We start from the raw sequence: 13,377 nt of genomic DNA, 5'->3' as shown, positions 1-13,377 counted from the left end.
CCTCCCACTCCTAACTCACCGAGACGCCGCAGCATGATACCGTGGTCCACGGTGTCAAAAGCCGCTGAGAGGTCCAAAAGCACAAGGACAGAGGAATAACCCCTGTCCCGGGCCCTCCAGAGATCATTTACCAACGTGACCAATGCCGTTTCCGTGCTGTGTCCCGGCCTGAAGCCCGACTGGTATGGGTCTAGATATAAAAACTGGATGAAGAATGGTCAATAAAGCATTCTTGGTTGTCTATTTTATCTTTCCTAATTAGCTGTAACCAACTTCCTCTCTTCATTTTGCAAAACCTGTGGGTCTCACGCCATTCCACATACCTGCAAGAAAGCAGCTGCAATCAGAGTACTCTAACTGTAACTTTGAAATGTGGCATCACTGATTTAACTGCTGTCACACTGCAAGTACAGTTGGAGTTTACAGTACTAGTTTATCCAACATGTGTTATTTATTTTATCTTTCTTCTCCTTATACAAAACTACACCTTCTATACACAGAATGGAGAGTTACTGTCGGTTTCTTGTCCAGTTTTAGTTTCCCTCTGTATCTGATTGGCCACTGGAGTAAAATAACGCCAAAATTTGCTTTTATCAAGTATTCTTATCCTGGGGGGGGGGGGGAAGAGACAGAAATGCTTTCTGCTATCTGAGGGTGTGTATTTCAATACCATTTCCAAAGTTGAATTCCTTTACACTGGTTAAATCCAGAAAAATAGGTTAACTCAATAACCAGGCTAAATATAAATGTCTATCAGCAAAGCACGGTTCATACTCGGGGAGGGGATCCTCTTTTTTGCATAAAGTTGGGACCTGTTGAACACCCCAACAATACTCACTTTGAGATCCCGATGAACAATTCCAGATCGTGCAGATAATTCACAGCCTCTAGCAATCTGTCGGATAGGCTGGCTGGCATGGAATTAAACCTCCCTCCTGTCCCCATCTATAGATTACTCTCTTTCAGAGTAAATGAAGTTTGGTGAGCAGGGGATAAATTAAGTCAATGCAAGAAAAGAAAAAATGGCCTGGTCAGTGGATACATTTATCTCCCTCTCCACCTTGTTTGCTCTTCAATCATTTGAGTTCCTGAGTCAAGCAATGGGGTTCATCCTTCCATGCCCCCTTTACAATTTCTCCAAAGGACTGTAAAAGTCACTGTCTTTCTGAAGACAAAGTGTGCTTTTGTGCTCCTTGCAGAGGGCACCTGGAGCCTCACTGCAGTCCTGATCTTGAGCTGGCAAAGATTGGAAAATGCCATATGCCACCTGCATTCTTTCCAGCCCAGAGTTCTTATGCTACAGAAGTCCTTCCCCACGTTGCTCCAAGCTTAATAAAGCAGAGTTTCTATTTTTTAATAAGCCTTCACTACTACTATTACTTCTTTTGAATCTGCATGAATATATTACCGAAAGGAGTTAATGCTCTCTCTAACTGGATGCATTTGTTTTTAATCCGGAGCAAAGTAATTTCAGTTTGGAGTTGGGAGATGGGATGTGTGCATCTGTTAACTAGAAAGCTGCACCACTGTTGCCTCAGATAGCCAGGGTATGCATGGATGACAGGCAATTAATATGTGTCGCAAAAATTGAGCCATGCATAAAAAAAAAGAATGATACTTAATGCAGAAACTGGTAATCAGATCACAAAACCACATCCACTTCTTTGAGAGATACCACATGATTTTTCCATTTGCCCACTGGATACAAAACAGACATGGAAGACTAATGGCCTTTGGGACAATAAATCTGATGAATAGCTCACTGTAGAAGAAACTTACTACAATTAGTCCTCGACTTACAACAGTTCATATAGTGACCCTTCAAAGTTATAACGGCACTGAAAATAAAAACGACTTACCATTTTTCACATTTACAACCATTGCAGATCCCAGGGTCATGTGATCAAAATTCAGACACTCCGTCATATTTATCAGTTGCAGTATCCCAGGGTTATGTGATTACCTTTTGTGACCTTCTGACAAGCAAAGTCAATGGGGAAACCAGATTCACTTAACAACAGTGTTTCTAACTTCACAACTGCAGTGATTCACTTAACAGCTGTGGCAATAAAGGATGTAAAATGGGGCAAAACTCACTTAATAGCTGTCTCGCTTAGCAACAGAGATTTTGGGCTCAACTGTGGTTGTAAATAGAGAACTACCTGTACAATTTTTTTTTACAAAAACTAGTTGCTCACTGATAACCAGAAGGCCTGAAGAACCAGCCATACAAATGGTAGGTCTTCCTCCACCAAATCTGACTGCTATCCAGCTTTTCCCAATTTAGATATTTCCTTCCAGATTTGCTGGGTAGAGAATTCTAGGACTCACCATCCAAGCTCATTTCTTATACTCTTATATTCTTCAAGTACTTATACATTTTTGTGCTCAGTTTCTAGTGATATATGTGGTTATTTGGAACTGCTTATTGGTCCTGTAGACTTTCTATGTTTAATGGCAGAATCATGGATGGATGGATGGATGGATGGATGGATGGATGGATGGAGATATATATATACACACATATATACACCTATACACACACACACACGCACATATAATTACATACACACATATATGTATACCTATACATACACCTATATATATACATGCATACATACTGTGTATGTGTGTGTGCGCACGTATCAGTGTGTCTTGACTAGGATTCAGTTAGTCTAGGAAGGAAGGAACATTGTTTGTGTGCCATGTGTGATGTTTATTCCTTTGGTCTGAGGTGAAACTATCTGAATCCATATAAAGTGTACAATGCATTGCACTGTGCTTCATATTCCAATGACATGGTATGTATACATTTTGTCAAAAATGTTATTGTCTTTAGAGAATGGGAAGAAATAGGTGAAAATTACAAAAGCTACAGTAGTATCTAATGAATGCAAAAACACACATAAACATGCAGGCATTTTCTTTTGTTGTTGTTGTTGACAATATATGGTTTTTATAATATGTTGAAAAAATATGTGCAGTAAGGGCAGTTACCCATCAATCCTTGTAAACGGTGCTATGTTCCATCTCTGATGGAATAACAAATGTTTCCATGCAAGATAAAAATAAAGCATACGTGTGCTTGCACATGCATGCACACACTTTGTGGCAATAAGGTCTGAGCCTGCATAAATGGTTGACAACCTGTTGCTATTTGTGTACAAATACAAGTACGAAAAGGGAACTGATGAGGAATGAAATAGGATGAAAAGAACAGAGGTGCAGAAAGGAAATTTGGTGACAGATGAAAAGAAGGGAGGGAGGAGAATTGGGGAAAGAGGGATACGTTTAAAATAATGGGGCATTCACAAAAGAGGGAACGTTATGAAGATAATTTTGTGAATGCTATGGAGATACAGCATGTTACAAGAATGGAAGAAGGCTATGTAGCATAAGAAAGAGTAAAAAAAAAGGATATACATACTTAGTTGAATAAACCGGACTGATGGAACAGAGAGAAAGCTTACTAGGGCCTCCGCTTTAGAACCGCAACATGTAAGGCTTCCAGTAACACAGCTTAAAATGAAGTATTTCAAATTCGCACCACCCACCCACCCCTTTTTCAGCAAATGGTACGGCCACCTGTTTGGAAGCCCAGCGCAACCAAGACAAGCGCTTTCCATGCCGACAGACAAAAAAAACGGTCCAACAGGCCTCTGCGGCCATGGATCCAGGCTCCGGAGGCCTGGAAAAGGCCTCAGGAGCCCGGATCGGGCCACTGGGGGGCTGCAAAATTGCTCCGCGGCCATGGATCCAAGCTCCACGGATCAGGCCATTGGGGGGCTGCAAAATCGCTCCGCAGCCATGGATCTAAGCTCCGGAGGCTTGGAAAAGGCCTCCAGAGCCTGGATTGGCCATGGTGGGCATGAAATCACTCTGCAGCCATAGATCCAGGCGGCAGAGGCCTTTTCCAGGCCTCTGGAGCCTGGCTCAGGCTGCTGGCGGTCTGCAAAATCGTTCTGCAAGCATACCTGGACTCGCGCTGGCAGCTCCCGTTCAAAAAAAGGTGCCAGAACACCGTTCCATGCGTTGTATGACAAAAAAAGCGCTGCCTCCACCATCCAGACTTGATCCGCCCAGCTCTTGCAGCTGCTTCGACTCCCAGTGCAAAGAGAAAGAGAGCGAGAGCGCTGGCACACATGGAGAGGTGGAGAGGAGCAGCCTGGCCCATGTCCCTCTGGGGCGACGGTGTGCATGGCCACAGGGATGGCTCTGCGTGCCACCTGTAGCATGCGTGCCATAGGTTTGCCACCACGGGTATAGTTTCCTGCCTGAGCAGGGGGTTGGACTAGATGACCTCCAAAGTCCCTTCCAACTTTTATCATCATCATCATCATCATCATTATACCTTTCTATATTTTTCTACTTTATTTAAAAATGTCTTAACAATACAAACATGCTGGAGCATTCTCAGAAATAAAAGACATAAAGCCCTATTTTATAAGATTACGTAAGAACTTGTATAGAAGACAAACTTTGTTGTGCATAATTTACTAAGTTTTAATTGGGCAAAGTAAAAATAATCTGTATTCTTGTGAGTGCTGTTTTTTGTTTTGGATTTTTTGAGGAAAGGATAGCTTCGAGTCAGTGTTAGCACATATGAATGATAATAGAATAGAGTTGGAAGGGATCTTGGAGGTCTTCTAGTCCAACACCCTACTCAGACAGGAAACCCTGTACCATTTCAGACAAATGGCTGTCCAGTCTCTTCTTAAAAACTTCCAGTGTTGGAGCATTCACAGCTTATGGAGGCAGGTTGTTCCACTGATTAATTGTTCTAACCATTGGGAAATTTCTCCTTAGTTCTAGGTTGCTTCTTTCCTTGATTAGTTTCCATCTGTTGCTTCTTGTTCTAATACAGTGCTTTGGAGAATAGCTTGACCCTTCCTCTTCTCTGTAGAAACCTCTTAGATACTGAAACACTGCTATGATGTGACCCTGTCTTTTCATTAAACTAGACATATCCAATTCCTGCAACCATTCTTCATACGTCCCCTAATAATCTTTGTTGCTCTTCTCTGCACTCTTTCTAGAATCTCAACATCTTTTTTATATTGTGGCAACCAAAACTGAATGCAGTAATCCAAATGTGGTCTTACCAAAGCATTAACATGTTTCCCGAAAATATTGAATCCGTAGCTTGGTTCTTAGCTTTCTGGAAAATCCTCTGACTAGAAATGCAGGCCAGAGTTCCATTCTCAGCTGCAGAATGAAGCTGCTCCTTTGGCTGCTAAAAAAGTGGGCTGATGAGACAAGTGTCGATTCATGGGAGGCCTGGCTGCAATGGTAAGCTCCACTCCCACCCCTGCCCTAGCTTGATTTTTAGGTGTGCGCCTCGCCCCAAACCTAGGGCTTATTTGGGGGGTAGGTCTTACTTTCAGGAAAACACGGTATAAAGCAGTACTGACACTTCACGTGATCTTGATTTCTGGTGACAAGTCACTTCAGTTTTTTTGGCAGATTTCAGAATTGTTTGCCGCTGTCTGCTTCCCAGGGCTGAGAGTGACTGGCTCAAAGTCACATAGCTAACTTTGTGTTTAAAATAGGAATAGAATTCATGATCTCCCAGTTTTCTTCAAAGCAATTTTCTGGCATATTTGCCACCATATAAAGATATGGGGCGTTGTCTTACCTGAACGCCTTTTCTCAGCATGATGATGGATAATCCACTTGATTGGGTTTCCTGAAGTCCCTTCTATCCAATTAGACTAAGTCTGAGAGATAGCTACGCCTCTTGCTGGGTCACCTTTACCCAGTTCCGACGGAGGCGAAGCAACAGACAAAGCCAGACGCGTTGGTTTCCAGACTCCTGTCACAGTGCCCAGTAACCAGTAAAAGGGTGGGACTGGATTATCCATCATCATGCTGAGAAAAGGCGTTCAGGTAAGACAACGCCCCTTCTCCAGCATGAGGATGGATAATCCACTTGATTGGGACATACCAAAGCCTGCCTGTCCCTAGGGGGGGTAACAGACGGGGCATGTGATGCAGGAGATGACACTACCCTCTGTAATACTCTACGGCCAAATGCAGCACCAGAAGCAAAACTATCAATCTTATAATGACGGATAAATGGGGAAGGTGACGACTAGCTCGCCACCCAACATATGTCACCAATGGGCGCCTGAGGTGGCCACAGAGGTGGCCGCGCTACGAGTAGAGTGAGCTGTGATACAAGAAGGTACGGCTAAAGACTGTGATTGGTATGCCCTGGCAATACAAGCCTTAATCCACCTGGCAATAGTGGAAGAAGAGACCTTGAGACCCATTGAGGCAGGATTGAATGACAGGAAAAGTGCCTCTGACCTACGGAAGGAAGCAGTTCTTTTAAGATAAATGCGTAGCGCCCTGCGAACATCCAAGGTGTGTCATCTGCGTTCCAAGTCACCAGACGGACTAGGGCAGAAACTCAGCAATACCACCTCCTGTGACCGGTGAAACAAAGAATTCACCTTAGGAACGAACGTGGGGTCTAAACGCAGGATCACGCAATCAGGGCGAAACAGGCAGAGATCCTCCCTGACCGAAAGGGCTGCTAATTCAGATATGCGCCTGGCCGAGGTTACTGCCACCAGAAAAGCCACTTTCATAGATAAGAGATTGAGATCACAAGAACGAAGTGGTTCAAAAGGCGACCCGGTAAGGGCCTGCAAAACCTTCGAAAGATCCCAGGAGGGATACCAGTGAACCGTTGGGGGTCTCGTATTAATTGCTCCCTTAACGAAGGAACTGATACTGGATGGTGAGCAAGTGAGGAAGAGTCGTCACAAGAAAGGACTGTGGCCAAGGCCGCAACCTGTCTCCTGATAGTACTAGGAGACAGATCCTTATCCATCCCGTCCAACAAAAACTGTAGGACCTGAGGCACAGTGAGAGATGATAACTGGATGTGATGCCTGGCCATCCAAGATGTAAAACTCTTCCAAGTAGAGTCATAAACTCTATTAGTAGATGGGCGCCTAGACACCTGTATCATATCAATGATCCTTAGAGCATAAGCTTCCTCAGTCAGATGTCTCCGCTCAAGCGCCATACGGTTAACTGTAGCCACTGAGGATCGAGGTGCCGGAGCGCCCCTTGACTGAGTGCTATCCGGTCCAGGGGTATCTTCCATGGAACGGATACCGATAGGCTCATAAGATCGGTGAACCACGGGCGTCTCGGCCAATGAGGGGCTATGAGAATAACCTCCGCCTTCTCTCGCAGAATCTTGCGGATGACGGCCGGAAGTAGTGGAAGCGGAGGAAAGGCATAAAGAAGGCCCCGGGGCCACGGAATGTGCAGGCCATCCACCCCCTCCGCCCCTGGAGACTGAAAATGGGAGAAAACCCTTGAAAGTTGGGAGTTCGCTGCCGAGGCGAATAAGTCTAGAACCGGGTGGCCTACCCTGTGAGATATTGCTAGGAACAGTGCTGGATCCAGTCGCCACTCCAAATGATCCACCATCGCCTTGCTGAGAGCGTCCGCCTGCTGGTTGATTGCCCCCGAGATGTGATCCGCCTTTATTGAGGACAGATTGGCCTCTGCCCAAGAACAGAGCAGTCTGGCTTCTGTCATCAGAGAACTCGATCTGGTGCCTCCTTGACAGTTCACATGTGCTTTGGCTGCTATATTGTCCGTGAAGACGAGAATGTGCTGGCCTCTCACCTTGTGACTGAAGTGACACAACGCCAGGTGAATTGCCCTGAGCTCCAGCCAATTTATATTGTGTTTCAAATCCTCCTTGGACCATCTCCCCTGGGCTATCTGAGACTGGAAGTGAGCACCCCAGCCGAAAAGACTGGCATCCGTGGTGAGCACGATCCGTGGCGGTTCTCTGAACTGCGAGCCCTTGTTGATGGCCTGAGAGCTCCACCACTGGAGTGAACTCGCTACCAGAGGGATCAACCGCACCTGCCTGTTGGAGGATGTTAACTTCCTCCTCTGGAAAGGGAGGAGGAACCACTGAAGCGCACTTGAATGCAGTCTGGACCAAGATATGATGGCAATGCAAGAGATCATCTTGCCTAAAAGCTGGGAGAGACTGAGGAGCGGAACTTTCCTGGTGCATTGCACCTGGCAGACAAGGGCCCTGAGACTGACTATGCGGTCTGGCGACAGGTAGACATGCATCGTGTTGTATCTATCACTGCGCCCAGGTGAAGGAGCCGCGTGGATGGACTCAATTGACTTTTGAGGAAATTCACCAAGAATCCGTGGTTCCATAGCACCTCTATCGTACGGACTACCTCTGACCGCGCAGCCTGGACTGACACTGATTGAATGAGAATGTCGTCCAGGTAACACTGGATCCGAATGGAATTCAGTCTGAGGTGAGCTGCCAGAACGGACAAGATCTTCGTGAATATCCTCGGAGCGGATGAGAGGCCAAACGGAAGTGCTCTGTATTGATAGTGATAAGATTTGTAGCAGAATCTGAGAAATCTGCGATGTGGTGGAAATATTGGAATATGTAGGTACGCCTCCTTGAGGTCGATGGACGTCAGGAGGTTGTTCCCTCTTATGCTGGCCAAAATGGATTGCAGTGTTTGCATTTTGAATTTCTTGTATACTAGATAAGAGTTTAACCTTTTTAGGTCCAGAATGGCCCTCCATCCTCCTGAGGCCTTTGGAACTATAAAGAGGATTGAATAAAAACCTCACCCCCTCTGATCGGGAGGAACCGGTTCTATCGCTTTTATTTCGAGAAGATGGGCAATGGCCTCCTTCATGAGAGCCCGTTTTGACGGGTTTGAGGGTGTTGGAAAAGAAATTAATCGGTTTGCCGGTTTTGAGAAAAACTCCCAAGGTCAGACCGTTGGTGACGTTGGACAAGACCCAGGCGTCGGTGGTAATGTTCCCCCAGTTCTGAGAGAACAGGGAGAGCCGATCGCCTATGGGGGGTCCCTCCCTGGAGTCACTTATTCCTCCGATAGGGACGGCCCCCCACGCCCCGAAAGGGCCGCTTAGACTGCTGCTGTTGCCTGGGCTTGGGTCCAAAACGGTCCGGTTGACGGTCCGATTTTGGCGGAAAGGAACGTGTGGGTTGTGATTCCTGGGTATTGCCCCGGAATCCCTGACGGCGATAAAATGGGGTAGACTTTCTATCCGCTCGCCTGGCCTGGTGAGCAAGCCCTTTTTCTTATCCTTATTTTCTATCAAGTATGGCTCCAGGGCTTCCCCAAACAATTTTCCGCCCGAGTAAGGAGTGGTGGCCAAACGCCCTTTAGATTTTAAATCCGCCCGCCATTGCTTCAGCCAAAGCAGTCGCCTGGTAGAAACATTAGCTGCTATCGCTCTGGCTGAAAAACGGGCGGCATGCAACGTGGCATCGGCCGTGTATTCCACAGCCGCTAATAACTTCCCCAACGTCTGATGGGCGCGTACCTGATCCTGCGGAATCATGGTCTGAAGCTCCCGGAGCCAAGTGATAGAAGACCGTGAGAAGAAAGAGGCTGACGTGGAAGCCTTTACCGCCCACCCTGAAGCTTGATGTACCCTTCTTAGCGCATACTCAGATTTCCTCTCCTCCGGTCTTAGCGCCTCCGCCATATCTCCAGCAATAGTGGTGTTCGAAAAAATTGGAGTAAGGGATGTGTCTACAGACGGAGCCTCCAGGAGATTGGTTAAGGATGGTGCCACGCTAAACAACTTTTTGTCAGAGGACGCTGGGACAGGAGAAGCCCCAAGATTGTTCCACTGCTTTTTTACAGTGTTGGCAAAAAAGGGAGGGCAAGGAATATGTCTTTGAGTTACTGTGGGCTCAGCGAACAAAGGATTTGAAGCTTGACTGGTGGAAGGGGTGGGTTGTGGGTCTGGCTCTGGGGCGATATGGGATGTAGCCGTGACCTTTGCTAGAATGGTCTTGAAAAGGGTGGGATCAAAGAGACTTACAAAAGGGGAAGGTTCCTGAGGAGCATCCTCATCTTCTGATAAAGCTGCTCCCCGTGCTTCATCAATTTCCGAATAAGAATCCCCACTCTGTGAAGATTATTGGAAACAATGGAATAAGCGTAATCAGGGGTAGTTGATCGACGCTGGGAGGGTGTAGGGGGTTGGGATTTCTGTAGGGATGAGAGACTCTCTAATACCTGCGTGAGCATAGCTCCGGCGCAATCGTCTGTGAGGACTCAGGGCAGAGACCAGCGGCCGTGGGTGTGAATGTGGCCGATGGAGTAGGTTGAGGGTTAATCGGTGGAGCCCCCCAGCTTGGGCTGGGATTAGATGTCATAGGACTAATCGGTCTAGATTGAGATTCACCCTCCGGAGACAATGGCCTGTGTACCTGTGCAATTGTGGTCACCTGAGGACTGAAAGGAGAAGTCTCAGAGGTCTCAAATGCAGCCTGTACCTGTTGTGGTGGAACTGTCTTTTGAGCCCTGGATATCTGCCTCTCTAGAGCCTGATGTCTCCTAGCAGCCTCCTTTTCCGCCGTCTTGGATGGAGCTTTACCGGATAAGGTCTTTGCTTTTGCCTTGACTTTGCCGGATGCCTCTGCCTTTGGAGATTTGTGTCTCCTTTTACTTGGGGGACTGGTGGGTGCCAGAACCAGTTGAGGCTGCTTGTCTTCCGCCATCGCTTGTGTGCCCTTCAGCGTAAGTCTGAAAATGGGTCTAAGAAAGGCAGGAAATAAAGTCTTGAGGTGAAAAACAGCAGGCAGAAAAAACTGGTAAAACCAGTATGGTTCTTGGCAAGGTATGTGGGACCTGAGCGCACATCTGAGAATGGGTTGTAGCAGGTAATAAAAGACTGGAAGACCAGTATGCACTCCTTACACAGAAAGAAGCCTGAGACCCTTCAGCACAAGTCTGGGGATGGGTTGCACCAGGCAGTAAAGGCTGGAAAAAACCAGAATGGGCTTCCTGCAAAAGAGTTAGGCCTGAGCTCCTTCAGCACAAGTCTGAGAATGGGTTGTATCAGGCTTATGAAGACTGGAAAGTCAACATGGGCACCTTTTGAAATAAACTAGGCCTGAGACCCTTCAGAACAAGTCTGAGGATGGGTCTGGAACAGGCTAGGAGCTGAGGTCCAGTGTGGGATTGCAGAAACTGGTGAGACCAGTATGTGAGCTCCTTGTAAAAAAACTGTGGGACACAGTAGATTATAATTAGGACCTTAGTAGGCAGTAGAGGTGAGAGAAGGACCAACTCCCAATGAAAGACAATTTAATACACTGTTGCAATAGATTGCCAGAGGCAATGACAAGTAGATGTGACTGGGAATAAATGCTTGGAGATTGTCTGCACTAGTTCTGCCCTCCCCAGAAAAGGGGGGGGGGAAACTGATCCAGCCACTGGTAGCACCAGAATGTTTAGTTTTAACTGTAAATCTCCCTTTTGTTACTGATGAAAGAATTTTAGAAAACTAAACTGCGCAATAAAATTTATTCAAAATGGCGGCAGCCAGACACGTGGCGATCAAGCTGCTGTCCTAACACCAGCCCTGCAGTGCAGGCCTTGAACACAAAATGGCAGACGCCAGCCACGTGACTCTCTGCAGTGCAAAGGATCAGGCCCAAGGCACAACAAAATGGCAGCCACCAGCCACGAGGAGACTCCTCGGTAGCCCCGATCGTCCGGAGAAGCTCAGAACGATCAGCTATTGTTCGGGGCAGTCCCACGCTCTCCTGAAGCGATCAGAAGCCTCCGCGGCTCTTCAAAACCTCGCAGACAGTAAAAAAACAACTTTCCTGGTGAGACCCCAGTTCGGGACAAATTTGCCGTCGCCCCGGGCCTCCGCGGAGATCCGCCAATCAGCTGGATCAAACGGAAGGCTCCACAACTCCCCAAAAACTCCGGAGGCACCAAAGAAAAACAAAGAAACAAAGAAAAGCCTCTGGCTGAAATTACAAACCCCTCTAAGCCCTTAACGCCCCAACCGGAGAAGAAACACAAACCTCGTGCTGAGGTTGCAATCATCACTGGAACGTAAGCAAAAAGGAAGGGAATCGGAGGGGGGGGAGGACCCAAGGGAAGAAAGCACAATGTTTGAAAAGGAATTAAAGGGGAATGGAAAGATAATCCAGATAGGGAAATCAATTTTTTTAAATAAAACCTGAATCTGGAGAGAAGCACCAACGCATCTTGTCTGGGTAAAAGACTAAGTCGGAACTGGGTAAAGGTGACCCAGCAAGAGGCGTGGCTATCTCTCAGACTTAGTCTAATTGGGTAGAAAGGACTTCAGGAAACCCAATCAAGTGGATTATCCATCCTCATGCTGGAGAATCAAATGTTTTCCTGTTTTCCAGGATCTTATCTGTCTTATTGCAACCAATAGGAAAACTATCACCTCTGAGCAAAAAAGCAGTAGAGGCAGGAGCAATTTTCAACTTCCTGCTAACTTATCCATTGAGTTTCCTTTTGAGAATCTAGATAGCATGAGAAATCTGCCTTGTTTCCTTCCTTTCTTGCTTCCTTCCCAAACTGTTCCTCCTTTTCTTCCACTTCTTTCTTTCTCTTTCTTTCTCTTTCTTTCTTTCTCTTTCGTTTCTTTCTTTCCTTCCTTCCTTCCCTCCCTAACTCCCTCCATCATTTTGTCATCATGTCCTTCCCTTCCCTTTACAATTCTACCATTTTTCCCAATTATTTTGCTTGTGGGAAGCTTACAGAGAGAAAGTCAGTGAAAAAACCAGCAGGATTGCAAGGCCAAGGCCAGCAGGCAGATAAATAGATGTTGCCATGTAGAGGAAGAAGGGATGCAGACTGGGAATGGTACATGGGTGTACACAACAGGTGCTGCACAAGTTAGAAAGGGGATATGGGTGTGTCCAAGAAACTTTGCACAAATCAGGGAGGGGGTGCAGGAGTGATAGTACACATTGGAATGGTGCCTGGAGCTGCTTGAGAGTGCAATATAGATGGCTTGCAGATGAAAAATGGCTTGCAGGGGAGCAGTACAGATTGGGAAGATGTTTTGAAGGGGGAGGGGAAGAGAGAAGGCAAGACTTCTTGGAGTAGACTGTAAGCTGCTGGGCCTAGGCAGTTGAGGCTTTCTGGCCCATGGTATGGGAGGGGAAACTTACAGCACTTCCATGGTTGTAGATCATAAGATTGCCATGTGCTTGAATTTTGATTATATGACCATCGGGGTGCTACAACAGTCAGAACATTGTGTAGGGGTTGTAAGTGCCCTTTTTCAGCACCATCATAATTTCAAACAATTGCTAATAGTCGTAAATTGAGGACTATCTGTTCTGTTGAAATTAAATACTGTAGAATAGGATGTTTGAGCCATATCAACAAAGATCTTCAGTTCTGATTTTTCTATTATTTCCAAAATAAAAGAAAATATATCCAGCAACCTTCTAAAAATATAGAAAATCCAATGAAATCAATGTAGTTTCTCCTCTTGTGCTGCCGATCAAAATAAAATTGCTTAGTGTCCTTGAGAATTAAG

General features: G+C 46.3%; 1 protein-coding gene across 1 annotated transcript in view; it reads right to left on the bottom strand.

The window, feature by feature from the left end:
* GLCCI1 (glucocorticoid induced 1) overlaps positions 1–13,377 on the bottom strand; it is a 70,603-nt gene that overhangs the window by 14,344 nt on the left and 42,882 nt on the right. The window lies entirely within an intron of this gene.

The sequence above is a fragment of the Protobothrops mucrosquamatus genome, unplaced genomic scaffold (assembly GCF_001527695.2).
Source record: "Protobothrops mucrosquamatus isolate PMUCROS unplaced genomic scaffold, P.Mucros_1.0 scaffold45, whole genome shotgun sequence".
Lineage (NCBI taxonomy): Eukaryota > Metazoa > Chordata > Lepidosauria > Squamata > Viperidae > Protobothrops > Protobothrops mucrosquamatus.
Note: the sequence above shows the minus strand (reverse complement) of the source record. Positions and strands in the feature narration are given on the sequence as shown.